The sequence below is a fragment of the Rhagoletis zephyria genome, unplaced genomic scaffold, assembly GCF_001687245.7.
Source record: "Rhagoletis zephyria isolate East Lansing unplaced genomic scaffold, Rhagoletis_zephyria_1.1 Rzeph_scaffold_01981, whole genome shotgun sequence".
Classification (NCBI taxonomy): Eukaryota; Metazoa; Arthropoda; class Insecta; order Diptera; family Tephritidae; genus Rhagoletis; species Rhagoletis zephyria.
In genome coordinates this window covers 56,476-68,504 of record NW_016159065.1, presented here as the reverse complement: position 1 = coordinate 68,504, position 12,029 = coordinate 56,476, and the positions used below count along the sequence as shown (strand labels likewise).

Here is a 12,029-nt window from a genome sequence, read left to right as displayed (position 1 = left end):
ATAAAAAATTGGGTCCACTTATATCATATATATCTCAAGAACGAATTAAGCAATTCCAAAACGGTTTGAAGCTTTTAAAAGGTAATAAAGTTTTCTATAACTGTGCATACAACACTTTTTGCTAGGCCCTGTAGGTTCAAAGATAACGAACATATCATTACCGATTTTTTCAATTTTTTTTGTAAAAATATAAAAAAAATTGTACTTTGCGGGGAAGGATCTCGAAAACCTTTTATTTTTTTGCAGATTTTTTTTTCTCCCAGTTCGTTATCTTGGAACCTACAGGGCCTAGCAAAAAGTGTTGTATGCACAGTTTATAGAAAACTTTATTACCTTTTAAAAGCTTCAAACCGTTTTGGAATTGCTTAATTCGTTCTTGAGATATATATGATAAAGTGGACCCAATTTTTTTTTTTTGCAAAAACGGTAAATTGCAAATATCTCAAAAACGGTACCATAGAATTAAAAATAACCTTGATTTTCGGAATCAGGGGGTGATTTTACATAAGAATTTCATAACGGCGTTTCTGGTAAAGAGAAAAAGTTGAAATTTGTGGTCCAGTGTTATTATTGCAATCGATAGTACGTCGTTTGTTCTTCATTGTTCGTCCATTTTTAACGTTTGTTCCTAAACCAAACATTTATAATTAATTTTTTACATTTTACAGTTCCTGCCTTTAGCAGCACAAATGTCAGAATTTCATTATTTTCATTTGTTAACTGTGATAAATCGGTTGTTTGTCGTTAGTTCGTCGTTTTCTCATCCCTAACATCGAGCGAAAGCCGTTAATAAATTCATGATTTTTACTTTACGTTAAACATTACGAAAACGTTTAAACAATAATTGGAATTGTGGCCGATGAGCTAAAAAAAAAGTAGGCGTGGACCGCCCTCTTTTCCTGATTTTAACGGCATATTTTTATTTGTGCAAATTATCAGAGAAAAAAGAAATAGTGGACGTGGTTCCTTTTTGCTTAATTGACAAGGGCGGCGCTAGGGGGCTTAACGTGGAATTTTCAACACTTTCAAAAGCTTATCACCCCGGATTTTGCTACGAATCGTAGAAATAGTATGCTGCAATCCAAATCGTATTTTCGGACTTTCCAAATTCGTAACAATGGCATGCCTAAAAACGGACGAGTAAGCTTTTTTGCGTAATTTTGTACGAAAACAATTCTGTGTTGGAGGCGCAATAAAAGATGTAAATCGATGTGTGTTCGCAAGAAATATTGGTGGTGTTAATTTAAACAGATAAATTTGCTTTTCGCATATACGTATATTTTTATCCACTGCTTTATATAAACGTGCAAAAAAGAATATTTGTTGCCCCTTATCGAGAAACTTAGGTCCGGTTTACTTAAGGTTGTTGTGTCCAAACGCATAACCCGAATCCAAAAACTTTAACATACACGTGTAATCAAAGGATTCACATTTTATTTAAGATAAATGTTTCAAATTTCCTACCACTAGCTTATTAATAAACTCGGTTTGCACTATGCACTTTTTTGCAAATTTCGACGTGGGTTCTGCGCAAAAACACTGGACGGCGTAGCCGGAGTGATGTGCACAAGAAATGTTGTATACCTTTGACATGCGGAAGCCCCACTTCCCCGCAACATAGAAAGGAGAATTCTACTTAGTAGGGGTTATAATCCCTAGGCGCTGCCGAAGGCAGAAGCAAGCGCAACAGGTGGTTGTCCTAACAAAGTGCATGTTTTCAATGGCTTTGAAGAAGCTGTTATTGCATTAACTGGATTGGGAACCAGAGCTTCAGGCATAGGAGAAGTTCTGGCTTGTGGTTCAACAATTCAACCAGAAGCTGACATAGATGCGCTTATGGTTACTATGCCCGGCAGCTCCGCATACCTCTGTGAATCCATTGCCATAGCGCCCGCTTACTGTGCTGCTATAATTGCAAATACATCAGAATCCATAATTTTCCTCGAAATATGTAAAATTAACCAATTATACAATAAACAAGCACATGATGAGTGTTTTTTTAATTCCTTTCCACTTTGTTTTCCTTCATTCAGCTGTCTTCGAAAAACAACTAATAGCTGGCAATGCTGCATATGTTTCCGCAAGGGTTGCAGCATGTGGGTTTTTCGTTTTTCGTAGCATAGCTACGAATTACGAATTACGAAAATTCGGGTTCTAGAATAAGGGGGTATATTTCGAAAATTTTTGAATCGATTTTCAAAATATGGACACAGGTATCTGTATCTATGTACACAACGTATACATATTTCGAGAAAAAGTAGCAAAATCATTTTACGGAAATTTTTTTATAAAAATTTATTTCGTAAAAATACGCAACTAACTATAATAAAAGATATGTTTGTCAGAAAGAGCACAAAAATACCTTTAATTTGACGTATAATTTTATATAGTTAGGTTTAAGTACAACTGCCAACAGTGAAATAAACCCACCATATTAATGTTATATTCTATTAATTTATTTTAATTTCGTAATCATTGTCATCATAAACATTTTCGTCTACATTTTGAAGTTTCAGAAGATTGTACTTTAAAAAATTTTAAAGTTTACGTAAGTTTTACGAAGACGACGTTGTTCCGATTTTTTATTAAAAATTTTCTCCTGCGGCGCTTTTTTCTTTTTTTATATAAAAGCATACTTTATAATATATACCTGCGGCGCTTTTGTTTTATATAAAAGCATACTTTAATATATACCTGCGGCGTTTTTTTAAGTTTTTATATAAAACGATAGTTCACTATACAGCTAATGAAAATTTGGAATAAAAAAAAATTTCCAAAACGGATCCAAGCTTTGGAAAAAACCAAATATTAGGGAGTATAGAGGAGCTTTTTCAGATTCTAAATCTGAAGACCCCACCCTCCGGGGGCTTATAGTTTTTAAGTAATTCGCATTTAAAGTTGCAAAAAATACCGAATTCAACCTTTTTCCCTTGTACGCCAACTGAACAGAAATGTCGGTGCTGGCATACTAAAAAATGCAAAAAAAAAAACAGAAAACGGAAACAATGAAAAAACTAAATGATGAATGATGAAATGAATTTTTTATTAAAAATTTTCGCCTGCGCCGCTTTTTATTTTAAAATCGGTACTTCGATAAATAATGAAAATTTTTCATTAAAAATCGCGGGAAAAAATTGCGAGATTTTTTATTAAAACTTGTCATTACTTATCGAAGTATCGATTTTATAATAAAAAGCCCAGCAGCCGAAAATTTTGAGTCAAAAACGGAAATAATATGGTTTATGGTTGTATTTTATAGCTTCGAGAAGTATGGCAGCACACTTTTGCTCTTACTGTCGGCCATTGTTATTTCTGTTTGTTTGTGAAAAGTGGTAAAACGAGTGAATGGATTTATAAACGCGTTTTAATTAATTAATTGATGAATATATATATATTTAAAGTATAAAATACGCACGTGAAGATATTGTATATCAATCAAAATACAATTGATAAGTGTCGTTTTGTACAAAAAATTGGGGGTGGTGGTGAAGATTATTTAACAACAAATTGCTTAAATACTATTAGCAACTACTTTGTGAGAGTGATATATTCATGTAGAGAAAGCCTCCCCCAACATCCTGACCAAGTTTCATGACTAAATTCCATATACTTTCGCTGAAATCTCGATTGGTTCCGTTTTGGAAAGCCAACCCTTTTTTATTCCAAATTGCCGCCTTTCTTTTTCATATAAAACGATATTTTAATATATATTTAAACAAATATAATGTGCAGAGGAATTTTTCGTTACAAGTCATACATCAAATTAAAGATATTTTTGTGCTTTTTCTGATAATCATATTTGTTAACATAGTTAATTACGTATTTTTTTACNTCCAAATTGCCGCCTTTCTTTTTCATATAAAACGATATTTTAATATATATTTAAACAAATATAATGTGCAGAGGAATTTTTCGTTACAAGTCATACATCAAATTAAAGATATTTTTGTGCTTTTTCTGATAATCATATTTGTTAACATAGTTAATTACGTATTTTTTTACGAAGAACATACATTTTTATGATAAAAATTTCCATAATTAAGTTTTTGTACTTTTTCTTAAAATATGTATACATTACATACATAAATATATATCGAATGAAAGGTCCTTCAATCACTTTTCCAACTGTGTCCATAGTTTTAAAATCGGCACCAATTCCAATTATTGTTTAAACGTTTACGTCATGTTTAACGTAAAGTAAAAATTATGAATTTATTAAGGCCCGTTTACATACAACTTTGGCGTTGCGTTGGCGTTGGCGTCGCTTCGACAGCTGACTATGAATACATGTATTTATATGAAAGTCTCCATATAACCAAAGTTGGGCAACGCCAACGCCAACACAACGCAGAAAGATGGCCAACTNACCAATTCCAATTATTGTTTAAACGTTTACGTCATGTTTAACGTAAAGTAAAAATTATGAATTTATTAACGGTTTTGCTCGATTTTAGGGATGAGAAAACGACGAACAAACGATTTCTCACAGTTAACAAATGAAAATAATGAAATTCTTACATTTAGGGTGCTAAAGGCAGGAACCGTAAAATGTAAAAAATTAATTATAAATGTTNGTTTTGCTCGATTTTAGGGATGGGAAAACGACGAACAAACGATTTCTCACAGTTAACAAATGAAAATAATGAAATTCTTACATTTAGGGTGCTAAAGGCAGGAACCGTAAAATGTAAAAAATTAATTATAAATGTTTGGCTTAGGAACAAACGTTAAAAATGGACGAACAATGAATAACAAACGACGAACTATCGATTGCAATAATAATTAACCCAAAATAACCTGTTGCGGGTGCTAACTTCAGGAATGACGTAAAGTAAAAATTGGAGAATTAATTATAAATTGTTGGCTAACGAACAAACGTTAAAAATGGACGAACATTAAAGAACGATCGACGAACTATCGATTGCAATACAAAAATTTTAATATTTTTACAAGTGGGGTGCTAACGTCGGTTGGGTCGAATAACCGAGCAGTAATGAAAGAGGCCATAAACGGGAGCAAATTGAAGCGATGGGTTGAAATTTCAACAGATTTAGGGCCAAATTCACAGTACTGCCGATTCTGAGGCAACTACTCCCTATGAATTTCACGAAAAAAAGTTGAATGGCTAAATGTGGGCTGGCGACCAACTTTAAAGTTTGTTTAAAAAAATACATATGTGTACAAATGCTTGAAAATATTTATTTTCCCTTACCTTTGGGTGTAGGCAAAAATTATGTTTTGTAATTAAGGCAGAATTGAATATGCGCTATCTGGGAAGACAATATCTACCTGTAATATTTATTCTGTGTGTTGGCACTATATCCAAACACAAAAGCGTGTTAAGCAAACAGTGAAACAATTTGTTATTTTCTAAGTTTGCGAATAAAACTTCACATTTAAATTAAAGACATTCATAACAAACATTTTATGAAGAAAATCCCCGCTACGGCCTTCTTTAGAAAAAATATATTCGTTTTAAATAAAAATAAGCGAAAGCAGCCCAATTTTATATAACCCTGCCTGATATGAAAATTTTCTCCGCGATAAGGATAGTAGCCATTTCTAACAGATTTTGGGTCGCTTTATCAAAAATGGAAACATATGTATTTGAATTTTAAGAACACAAGGCAAATAGCAAAATCGGCTAAAAACGGCTATTTTTTTTTACAAAACGGCAAACAAATCGGCTGCCGGATCAACCGAAATTTCTCCAGCTGGTTTCTATCGCAACCGGCTAAATCTAGCCAGAAAAGGGCTCAAATGGCAACACTGAAGGCCATTCAACTAAACGTTGAATGCAAAATTGAACAATGCAAATACCTTTTTGTGGCGAATATTTTGGTATTTTTTCATATTTTGATATTTTCAGCCACTCAACTTTTTTTTCGTTCAACCCTGCGCTGAGTTGAACGTTAAGTTGAACAATGCAAACACACTTTTATACCATGTTCGGACCGACATCGAAAACATGTTTTCGTTGCTATAACTGGTTTTCGACTTACATAACGCTATAGCCATAACTATTGCCATAACCGTAACCACATTAACTATCCTCGATTATAGGTACCATAACCATAAACAGCTGATTTTTCCTAGTTGTTGTTGTTGTTTTTGTAGTGGCTAATAAGCCCCGCTCGGGTCGGTTCACCCGTCAACGTTGTCGTCCATTTCAGCTAAGGGTAGGCCCTGGAAGTGTGCGACTTCCATCGGGTCTGTCCATAGGGACAGGGGCGTCAGCTGAGTGGGGTTCTCAGGGCATGTGAAGAGGTGCCAGGAGTCATGTGGCGACTCTCCACATACCGGGCATTGGTTGGGGACATCCTCATTGATTCTGCTCAGGTAAGAGTTTAGCCTGCTGCAATAGCCAGAGCGAAGTTGGGATATTGTAGTGCGGGTCTCCCGAGCAGACATAGTTCTGTGCCGTCCACGTCCGGTGGTTGTGTGCCTAGAACGGCATTCACAGGGCGGGAGTCTACATAACTCGAGACTGATTCCCTGTGAACGCCGTTGTATGCGCCGAGAAGGAGAGCAGACTGTCGAAGGTAACTCCGAGGATTTTCGGGTGATTCACGGTCGGTATTGTTACGCCATCTCCAAGGCTCCTTGCAGTGAAGAAGCGAGAAAGTTCGGCGAGATAACTTTCGAGCACAAGTCATCAATTCCATTCCCAGACGCCATGATCGAACAATCGTCAGCATAGGAGACAATATTGACACCCTCTGGTGGTTGAGGAAGCTTTGAAATGTAATAATTAAATAGTAGAGGGGACAGGACACCACCCTGTGGTACCCCCGGTTTAATTTTACGTTGCTTGATAGTTTTGTCTCTGAAAATTACTGACAAGTTTCGAACACTCAGGTAATTCGCCGACCACCATTTGAGTCCCTGTGGGAGTGAGGAGGCCTCTATATCTTCTAGTAGCGTTGAATGACTGACAGTGTCGAACGCCTTGGACAGGTCCTACTAGAATGGTTCTCTCACAGGGGCGGTTTCGGTTAAGGCCACGAGTTATCTGAGTGTTTATGGCGTTAAGTGCTGTTGTTGTGCTATTCACTTTACGGAACCCATGCTGATGCTTCGCTGGGGTCAGGTTGTCCGTAAAATACGAGAGTAGCAGGGCCTCGAGTGTCTTCGCTACCGGGGAAAGGAGAGTTATTGGGCGATAAGACTCTCCTTTGTTGGCTGGTTTCCCCGGTTTGAGCAGTGGGACCACTCTCTCCATTTTCCAGATGTCTGGAATGACGAGAGTGGTCATAGACAGGTTGAGGACCTCCGTTAGGTACGCTACTCCCGCAGGACCCAAATTTTTCAGCACCAACATGCATATTCCATCGGGTCTAATGGCTTTGGAGGCTTTCGCCTTCCCGATGGCTACCCTTACCTCACCGCTGGTGAAAACAAGAGGCGCACTGGGTTTTGGCATTTTGTGCAGTCTTCCGGTCACTCGACGTTTGGCTTTATGAACTGCTGGCTAAAATTGCTCGCGCCTCGCTCCGAGTCCGACGAGGTGTGGTCACCAAAGTCTATTTCGACTCTGTCGTCCCGATTCGTCGGGTTGGACAACGACTTCACGGTTGACCAAAGCTTGCTCACACCAGGGGCGAAGTTGCAGGTCTTCAAATGCTCTTCCCATTTCTTCTGCTTATGCATGTTCACAAGTTGCCGAATCTCCGAATTGAGATCTCTGATACGGGGATTTCCGGGATCGGCCTGACGAAGGTTGTGGCGCTCATAGGCTAGAACAGCCGCTTCAGCAGGAAAGTTCGGACGTGGATCCTTAATACNTGCTTATGCATGTTCACAAGTTGCCGAATCTCCGAATTGAGATCTCTGATACGGGGATTTCCGGGATCGGCCTGACGAAGGTTGTGGCGCTNGATTCACGGTCGGTATTGTTACGCCATCTCCAAGGCTCCTTGCAGTGAAGAAGCGAGAAAGTTCGGCGAGATAACTTTNATTTTTCAGCACCAACATGCATATTCCATCGGGTCTAATGGCTTTGGAGGCTTTCGCCTTCCCGATGGCTACCCTTACCTCACCGCTGGTGAAAACAAGAGGCGCACTGGGTTTTGGCATTTTGTGCAGTCTTCCGGTCACTCGACGTTTGGCTTTATGAACTGCTGGCTAAAATTGCTCGCGCCTCGCTCCGAGTCCGACGAGGTGTGGTCACCAAAGTCTATTTCGACTCTGTCGTCCCGATTCGTCGGGTTGGACAACGACTTCACGGTTGACCAAAGCTTGCTCACACCAGGGGCGAAGTTGCAGGTCTTCAAATGCTCTTCCCATTTCTTCTGCTTATGCATGTTCACAAGTTGCCGAATCTCCGAATTGAGATCTCTGATACGGGGATTTCCGGGATCGGCCTGACGAAGGTTGTGGCGCTCATAGGCTAGAACAGCCGCTTCAGCAGGAAAGTTCGGACGTGGATCCTTAATACATCCTGCTGGGATGAAGCGAGCTGCAGCAGCAGTGGCAACCATGCGGAATTTACGTTCACCAACATGAACGTTTCGCTTGGTATGGGCAGTGCAGTGAAGGCTCTTTCAGTAACATCCGCGAAGCCTTTCCAGTCAGCTTTGGGAAAGTTGACATAGGTCCGGTGATCCACGGAAGCAAAGTCGGCAGGTTTATCAATCGAGATGACTATGGGCAGATGGTCTGATGCTAGAGTCAGCATAGGTTGCCATGATACGCTGTTTATCAGACCAGCGCTGACAAGTGTTAGATCTGGTGAGCTGCAGCAGCTGCCCATAATCCTGGTGGGTGCGTCGTCGTTCATTGTGCAGAATGTCGAACCGTCTATCTGCTCAGCCAGATGTATTCCCCTACGATCATTTGACAGGCTTGAGTGCCAAAGATCGTGGTAGCGCACCTATTTCAGGGTGATATCCTGCCGGGCAGCTGGTGACAGGGGGTATGTATACGTTAAATATTTCGAGCTCAACATCGCCTGACCGGATAGCAATAACCTGACATTCTAGGATGGTATCCCTGCGGTCTGTCTGCTTCAATAAGACGATACTGCACGGTGTGGTGCGTGATGAACGCGTGTCTATTGTTGTGTTGTGTTGGGGTGTGGGTGTGTTGCTTGTGTGCTGCCCGGGCGGGTGGTGGTTTGCCGTGGAGGCGGTCTGGTTCGCACAGCATGGGGCCCACGAACTGCGTGGTCCATTGCCGGTGCGTACGTAGGTCCGAGCAGTTTCGGAGGTGGCTCCACCCGTCACAGGCATTGCACCTGGCCGAGGTGGAGTTTGTATGCAGTCGTCTCTGGCATACGAAGCAGGTGTAAATTTCTGGCCCTGGGTTAGACTCTATACCAGCCCTGAGCAGAAGGCTACGGTGCAGATGTAGCCCTAGAATCGAGCAACGTTTGATGGATTTCGCCGACCTAAACGAGGTTTGATCGCCGAAACAACAGCCCTTGGTCGGGTAAAACCCGAGTCATTCCGGTACGTAGAACCGGATGTCGTGGGAATGACAGTCCACAATGTCGGTGTTGCCAGACGCGAAACAAGATGCTGAAAATGTGTAATATCGTAGGATACTTGCGCAGAACTTTTTTCAATATCACTATTTTTGAATTAAAAATAAAATAAAACATATTAATTATGGACANGAACAAGATACTGAAAATGTGTAATATCGTAGGATACTTGCGCAGAACTTCTTTCACTATCACTATTTTTGAATTAAAAATAAAATAAAACATATTAATTATGGACATCAACAGAAAGATAAATTAATTGTCTTTATTTTGGTATCGTTAGTTTTTGAATCGGTTATGAAGCTCATAAGATATTAATATTTCGGAAATCAAAAAATGTTAATTTAACCTTTTATATATTTTTTGTTTATATTTTTGCGCCAAAATGTTTTGGTACAGGTGAAACAGTTTTGGTTTTTGCATAGCTAAATGGTTCGTATTCTACACGTATGCCAAAACTATGGCTGTGAACAATATTTTTTTTTTGAACGTCTGGCAACACGCACTTCAGATATCAGCTAATATGTTTATGGCGGAAAACCAAAATTCAATTGGTCTCTATGGCTATGGTTATGACTAGTGTAACCAACTGCACGTAAATGACACGTACAGTACGTAAATTTGTAGCCATGTACCGTGTACTGAAGCTAAAACTGGCTACACACGACGAACATCTGCGCGCACATATGCGCCAACATGCTCGCGTCGTTTGCTACAGACGGCGAGCGGCTCATAAGTGATTTTGTACTCAAAGCGTAAACATGGAAAGGAAAGACGCGGATGATGCAATTGCAATGCTTTTAACTTAACTTTTTTATGTATGTGTTACTTAAATTTATTTATACTTTACTTGTATGTACGTACATACATATCTTCTTCTTCTTTTTTGGCGCTGTAACCGCCTAAGCGATTTTGGCCGAGTTCAGCAAAGCACGCCAGTCGTTTCTCCTCTGTGCCAACTGACGCCAATTGGAAACGCCAAGTGAAGCCAAGTCCTTCTCCACCTGATCTTTCCATCGCAGTGGGCGCAGTGGGGGCCTCCCTCTTCCTCTGCTACCACCAGCGGGTTCCGAGTTGAATACTTTCAGAGCTGGAGCGTCGGTGTCCATTCGAACGACATGACCAAGCCAGCGGAGCCGCTGTATTTTAATTCGCTGCACTATGTCCATGTCGTTGTAAAGCTCATACAGCTCATCGTTCCATCGTCTGCGGTACTCGCCGTCGCCAACGCGTAAAGGACCGTAAATCTTCCGCAAAATCTTTCTCTCAAACACCCCAAGAGCCGCACATACATATACTTATAGTAATTTAGCCTCATTTATCAAAAATTCAATTAAATAACATGGCTTGGATGCATTTATCCGCCGATGTGCACACTTCAAGCATCGACACAAAATGAGGTTGTTGTTTTTGTTTCCAATGCGATGCTCGCAAACCACGCTACAAACGACGAGCATGCTCGCTGAAAATCAAAATATTTTGATTTTTGGCGAGCATGCTCGCAAACCGCCCTACAAACGACGAACATGACCCGCAAACCGCGCATGTGCCACTGTAACCACAAAATCAAAAAAAATTTACGTAAATTGAATCGAAGAAATATTGTTGTACGTAAATTTAATCGATAGGAGCGCCCAACATACATACGAACATGCAAATTTTGACTAATAAAAACTAAAAATATTATAATGAATCAGTTGATGGAAAGTATAAACACCTCGTCAAAATGACGATAAAATCCCCAACACTGGCAACGCTGTCTGCTGAATACTTTATTTGTGTGTTTCTTGTGTCCGTTAAGGGTGGGTAACTCAGCAAATTTATAAGAATTGACTCAATGACTCCAACTCACTTTAGGGAGTCAGTTCATTCAACTAACTCATTTGAGTCTTTGTATATTAAAGTCATTCGTATCGTAGACTCGTTTTGAGGCATAAGTGCGGTATAGCGGCCGTTGAGATAAAATAAAATTAAAAGTGGGCGTATTGAACGCGTATTTTCTTTGATCAATCAGATTTGGAGCGATGAGAAATCGCAACTGAAAATCGAGACTTTGCGAGATCTTTTGTTTGTTCGGTACAACATTAAAATGACTTGTACGGAATTTTTCGAATTCGTAAGGAAGCAGCCTCAAATGCTGAAAGAAATTGCATCAGATGGAAAATACGCGTTCAGGAAAACTACTCAAAATCAATGAATTGATTACATAGGCCGACACTTTTGTAATTTAGCAGCAATTGCATTATTACAGCTTTGAATGTATGTATGTACCTAAATATTTCTCAATTCGCAAATAAATATGCTGAAGTTTGTACGTCAAAAATGTGTTTGGATATCGACTAATAAACAGCAATAAAATCGTTTCCAAAATTTGTCTTTAAAATTTTGTGTTGCTACAATCTTTTGTGTACGTAAATGAGTTTTTGGAAAAGTGATCACACTAGTTATGGCTATGGTGTTATGGTGTGGCACCACTAATCGAATAGAGTGTTGGTCTTAAGGTTGGTTGGAACAGCTGTTTAAACTTGTCCGAACATAGCATTAG

The 12,029-nt window shown here is 39.4% G+C and overlaps 1 long non-coding RNA gene across 1 annotated transcript; it reads right to left on the bottom strand.

The window, feature by feature from the left end:
* Positions 1–5,522: 5,522 nt before the first annotated feature.
* LOC108365736 (uncharacterized) lies at positions 5,523–11,371 on the bottom strand. Its single transcript, XR_001847996.1, has 3 exons — positions 11,296–11,371; positions 8,103–8,108; positions 5,523–5,536 (listed from the first exon to the last, which is right to left on the bottom strand). It is a non-coding gene; the product is annotated as an uncharacterized LOC108365736 (long non-coding RNA).
* Positions 11,372–12,029: the final 658 nt, after the last annotated feature.